Here is a 6,478-nt window from a genome sequence, read left to right as displayed (position 1 = left end):
TGTGTGTGTTGTTGTGATGTGTGACTCTATTGTATCATCAGTGGGTGTGTTGTTGTGATGTGTGACTCTATTGTATCATCAGTGTGTGTGTGTTGTTGTGATGTGTGACTCTATTGTATCATCAGTGTGTGTGTGTTGTTGTGATGTGTGACTCTATTGTATAATCTGTTTGTGTGTTGTTGTGATGTGTGACTATTGTATCATCAGTGTGTGTGTGTGTGTGTTGTTGTGATGTGTGACTCTATTGTATCATCAGTGTGTGTGTGTGTGCGTTGTTGTGATGTGTGGCTCTATTGTATCATCAGTGTGTATCTGTGTGTGTGTGTTGTTGTGATGTGCGACTCTATTGTATCATCAGTGTGTGTGTTGTTGTGATGTGTGACTCTATTGTATCATCTGTGTGTGTGTGTTGTGGTGATGCGTGACTCTATTGTATCATCAGTGTGTGTGTGTTGTTGTGATGTGTGACTCTATTGTATCATCAGTGTGTGTGTGTTGTTGTGATGTGTGACTCTATTGTATCATCAGTGGGTGTGTTGTTGTGATGTGTGACTCTATTGTATCATCAGTGTGTGTGTGTTGTGTGACTCTATTGTATCATCCGTGTGTGTGTTGTTGTGATGTGTGACTCTATTGTATCATCAGTGTGTGTTGTTGTGATGTGTGACTCTATTGTATCATCCGTGTGTGTGTTGTTGTGATGTGTGACTCTATTGTATCATCAATGTGTGTGTGTTGTTGTGATGTGTAACTCTATTGTATCATCAGTGTGTGTGTGTTGTTGTGATGTGTGACTCTATTGTATCATCAGTGTGTGTGTTGTTGTGATGTGTGACTCTATTGTATCATCCGTGTGTGTGTTGTTGTGATGTGTGACTCTATTGTATCATCAGTGTGTGTGTGTGTGTTGTTGTGATGTGTGACTCTATTGTATCATCAGTGTGTGTGTTGTTGTGATGTGTGACTCTATTGTATCATCTGTGTGTGTGTTGTTGTGATGTGTGACTCTATTGTATCATCAGTGTGTGTGTGTGTGTGTGTTGTTGTGATGTGTGACTCTATTGTATCATCAGTGTGTGTTGTTGTGATGTGTGACTCTATTGTATCATCAGTGTGTGTGTGTTGTTGTGATGTGTGACTCTATTGTATCATCAGTGGGTGTGTTGTTGTGATGTGTGACTCTATTGTATCATCAGTGTGTGTGTGTTGTTGTGATGTGTGACTCTATTGTATCATCAGTGTGTGTGTGTTGTTGTGATGTGTGACTCTATTGTATAATCTGTTTGTGTGTTGTTGTGATGTGTGACTCTATTGTATCATCAGTGTGTGTGTGTGTGTGTTGTTGTGATGTGTGACTCTATTGTATCATCAGTGTGTGTGTGTGTGCGTTGTTGTGATGTGTGGCTCTATTGTATCATCAGTGTGTATCTGTGTGTGTGTGTTGTTGTGATGTGCGACTCTATTGTATCATCAGTGTGTGTGTTGTTGTGATGTGTGACTCTATTGTATCATCTGTGTGTGTGTGTTGTGGTGATGCGTGACTCTATTGTATCATCAGTGTGTGTGTGTTGTTGTGATGTGTGACTCTATTGTATCATCAGTGTGTGTGTGTTGTTGTGATGTGTGACTCTATTGTATCATCAGTGGGTGTGTTGTTGTGATGTGTGACTCTATTGTATCATCAGTGTGTGTGTGTGTTGTTGTGATGTGTGACTCTATTGTATCATCCGTGTGTGTGTTGTTGTGATGTGTGACTCTATTGTATCATCAGTGTGTGTTGTTGTGATGTGTGACTCTATTGTATCATCCGTGTGTGTGTTGTTGTGATGTGTGACTCTATTGTATCATCAATGTGTGTGTGTTGTTGTGATGTGTAACTCTATTGTATCATCAGTGTGTGTGTGTTGTTGTGATGTGTGACTCTATTGTATCATCAGTGTGTGTGTTGTTGTGATGTGTGACTCTATTGTATCATCCGTGTGTGTGTTGTTGTGATGTGTGACTCTATTGTATCATCAGTGTGTGTGTGTGTGTTGTTGTGATGTGTGACTCTATTGTATCATCAGTGTGTGTGTTGTTGTGATGTGTGACTCTATTGTATCATCTGTGTGTGTGTTGTTGTGATGTGTGACTCTATTGTATCATCAGTGTGTGTGTGTGTGTGTGTTGTTGTGATGTGTGACTCTATTGTATCATCAGTGTGTGTTGTTGTGATGTGTGAATCTATTGTATCATCCGTGTGTGTGTTGTTGTGATGTGTGACTCTATTTTATCATCAGTGTGTGTGTGTGTTGTTGTGATGTGTGACTCTATTGTATCATCAGTGTTTGTGTGTTGTTGTGATGTGTAACTCTATTGTATCATCAGTGTGTGTGTGTTGTTGTGATGTGTGACTCTATTGTATCATCAGTGTGTGTGTTGTTGTGATGTGTAACTCTATTGTATCATCCGTGTGTGTGTTGTTGTGATGTGTGACTCTATTGTATCATCAGTGTGTGTGTGTTGTTGTGATGTGTGACTCTATTGTATCATCAGTGTGTGTGTGTTGTTGTGATGTGTGACTCTATTGTATAATCCGTTTGTGTGTTGTTGTGATGTGTGACTCTATTGTATCATCAGTGTGTGTGTGTGTTGTTGTGATGTGTGGCTCTATTGTATCATCAGTGTGTGTGTGTTGTTGTGATGTGTGACTCTATTGTATCATCAGTGTGTGTGTTGTTGTGATGTGTGACTCTATTGTATCATCTGTGTGTGTGTGTTGTAGTGATGTGTGACTCTATTGTATCATCAGTGTGTGTGTGTTGTTGTGATGTGTGACTCTATTGTATCATCAATGTGTGTGTGTTGTTGTGATGTGTGACTCTATTGTATCATCAGTGGGTGTGTTGTTGTGATGTGTGACTCTATTGTATCATCAGTGTGTGTGTGTTGTTGTGATGTGTGACTCTATTGTATCATCCGTGTGTGTTGTTGTGATGTGTGACTCTATTGTATCATTAGTGTGTGTTGTTGTGATGTGTGACTCTATTGTATCATCCGTGTGTGTGTTGTTGTGATGTGTGACTCTATTGTATCATCAGTGTGTGTGTGTTGTTGTGATGTGTAACTCTATTGTATCATCAGTGTGTGTGTTGTTGTGATGTGTGACTCTATTGTATCATCAGTGTGTGTGTTGTTGTGATGTGTGACTCTATTGTATCATCTGTGTGTGTGTTGTTGTGATGTGTGACTCTATTGTATCATCAGTGTGTGTGTGTGTGTGTGTTGTTGTGATGTGTGACTCTATTGTATCATCAGTGTGTGTTGTTGTTATGTGTGAATCTATTGTATCATCTGTGTGTGTGTTGTTGTGATGTGTGACTCTATTTTATCATCAGTGTGTGTGTGTGTTGTTGTGATGTGTGACTCTATTGTATCATCAGTGTGTATGTGTTGTTGTGATGTGTAACTCTATTGTATCATCAGTGTGTGTGTGTTGTTGTGATGTGTGACTCTATTGTATCATCAGTGTGTGTGTTGTTGTGATGTGTGACTCTATTGTATCATCCGTGTGTGTGTTGTTGTGATGTGTGACTCTATTGTATCATCAGTGTGTGTGTGTGTGTTGTTGTGATGTGTGACTCTATTGTATCATCAGTGTGTGTTGTTGTGATGTGTGAATCTATTGTATCATCAGTGTGTGTGTGTTGTTGTGATGTGTGACTCTATTGTATCATCAGTGTGTGTGTGTTGTTGTGATGTGTGACTCTATTTTATCATCAGTGTGTGTGTGTTGTTGTGATGTGTGACTCTATTGTATCATCAGTGTGTGTGTTGTTGTGATGTGTGACTCTATTGTATCATCATTGTGTGCGTGTTGTTGTGATGTGTGACTCTATTGTATCACCAGTGTGTGTGTGTTGTTGTGATGTGTGACTCTATTGTATCATCAGTGTGTGTTTGTACAAAACTCTCTTTTCATTGAAATATTGACATTAGAAAATGATCTTAAGCTCCGCCCACTGAAAACACTTTTCTGGAGATTAAATCTTGTTGACCATAACCACACCCACTCTGCTGTGATTGGTCAAGCATTAAGGTTTGTCACTGTGCGTCATCAATGGTCTCCACCTCCAAGGTACTCTTGATTAACAAAGTGTGATTACAGCTGGAGGAGGAGTGAAGCCATTATTACGTCATAATGGACTCTCGTAACCTCTCGTTCGTCCAGATTTCAGAGCAACTTTATAATGTAATGAGTGTAAAACATGGTCATGATGAGAAGTTTTGAAGAACATTCACTACATGTCAGGAGAGTTTGGGGTTTAATTGGTTGTAATCTGATGGACTTTTTTAGTCCGACCAATTACGACGGATTCCGAAAAAGATTCAGAAGCTGCTAAGAGCTAAAAGAAGGAGGAAAACGATGAAGGACCTGCAACTAATCTAAGGATGTAACTTATCAATAGATAGATACAACTCTATTGATCTTGAGATATAATTTAGAAGAAGAAGTCGTGGGTTTAATCCCAACTCCCGACGAGAATGTGTCCCTGAGCAAGACACTTACCCTGACTGTTCCTGATGGTTGAGCTGCTGCACTGGGTCACAGCCTACTCCCATCACTGTGTGATTGTGTGTTTGAATGTGTAACTTCGTGTAAAGTGCTGAATAAGCAAAGAACAAATCTATATAAGTAAGTAAGTAAGTCATTTTTATTCATATAGCGCTTTTCCAGACCAGGGTCAAAAAGCGCTTAAACAATCAAAACGATACTCACTAAAATATATACTTTAAAGGTCAAGAACTGAACAAAAACTGATAACACAACAGGAGTTCCAGAAAATCAAGGAAAAGCCTGAACAAATCAAAGTGGCTTGAGATGTTTCTTGAAGGAGTCAGTAGATCATCAAACACAGAGATGTTTCTTGAAGGAGTCAGTAGATCATCAAACACAGATGTTTCTTGAAGGAGTCAGTAGATCATCAAACACAGATGTTTCTTGAAGGAGTCAGTAGATCATCAAACACTGATGTTTCTTGAAGGAGTCAGTAGATCATCAAACACAGATGTTTCTTGAAGGAGTCAGTAGATCATCAAACACAGATGTTTCTTGAAGGAGTCAGTAGATCATCAAACACAGATGTTTCTTGAAGGAGTCAGTAGATCATCAAACACACATGTTTCTTGAAGGAGTCAGTAGATCATCAAACACAGAGATGGTTCCAAAGCTTAGGAGCAACAGTCTGGAAGGATTTCTCTCCTCTGGTCCAGAACCGTGTGCGTGGAACCATCATTAGATTCTGATCCACAGACCTCAGAGCCCGAGCTGGGGTGTAAGTCTGGATCAGATCACTGATGGAAGGTCTGACCATGAATAGATCTGAAAGTAAGAACCGGAATTTTTAAAATGATCCTGAAAGAAACTGGAAGCCAGTGAAGAGTTTGAAGGAGAAATGTGAGTTCTTCTACTTATACAACACCCAGGTTTCTCAGGCTCAGTTTGACAGACTAATCAAAAAAGCAGTAGAGCTGGATGTCATCAGCAAAAATGTGATAAGAAACATCAGGAAATCTCTGAATGATTTTCCGAGGTGAATCAAGTACAGCAAAAACAATAAAGGACCCAGAACAGAACCTTGAGGGACTCCACACAACAGATCTGCTGATTCAGACCTCATTTGATTGGCAGATACACTAAAACTGCGCCCAGACAGGTAAGATGAGAACCATTCTAACACAGACCCAGACAGTCTTCATCCCTCAGTCTTCTCAGCAGGATCTGGTGATCAACTGTGTCAAAGGCTGAGGACAGATCCAAGAGAACCAGAACAGTGAATTTACCAGTCAGCCGACATCATGATGTCACTGGACACTTTCAGTAAAGCTGTCTCCGTAGAGTGATGTTTACGGAAGCCAGACTGAAACTGCTCATGGATGTCGCTCTGATCCAGGAACAAAGATAGCTGCTCAGACACAACCTTCTCCAAGATCTTGGACAAGAAAGGGAGCTTAGAAATAGGCCTGAAATTACTGAGGTCAGTTGGGTCTAAACCTTCACGGTTCACCATATTGGTAACCCAGGGGCCAATTACACCAAATACTTTAATAAAAAGCCTATAATGAAGGACGTCATCTGAGCAAGAGGAGGGTTTCATCTTGTTCACTAGTGCCAAAATATCACCTAAAGATACAGCAGTGAAGGAAGACCAAGAGGAGGAGAGGGGCTCAGAGACAGTAGGGGTTCCAAACAAAGGGGGAGAGATTTTCTCTTTGATCAATTTAATTTTGTCAATGAAAAACCTCAACAATGCATTGCTCTCAGCCTCACAGAAGACAGGCGTGATTTGAGGAGCAGGAGACACGAGAGAATTAATCGTGTCAAACAACACTTTGGGGTTTTTCCTATTTGCTGCTACCAGTTTTCTGATGTAATCAGATCTAGCAGTTTCCACCATCTCATTGTAAGAAGACATCAGATCCCTGAGGTGAAGTCTGT

Source organism: Callionymus lyra, chromosome 9 (genome assembly GCF_982586985.1).
Source record: "Callionymus lyra chromosome 9, fCalLyr1.hap1.1, whole genome shotgun sequence".
Lineage (NCBI taxonomy): Eukaryota > Metazoa > Chordata > Actinopteri > Syngnathiformes > Callionymidae > Callionymus > Callionymus lyra.
This window is presented reverse-complemented; position numbering follows the sequence as displayed.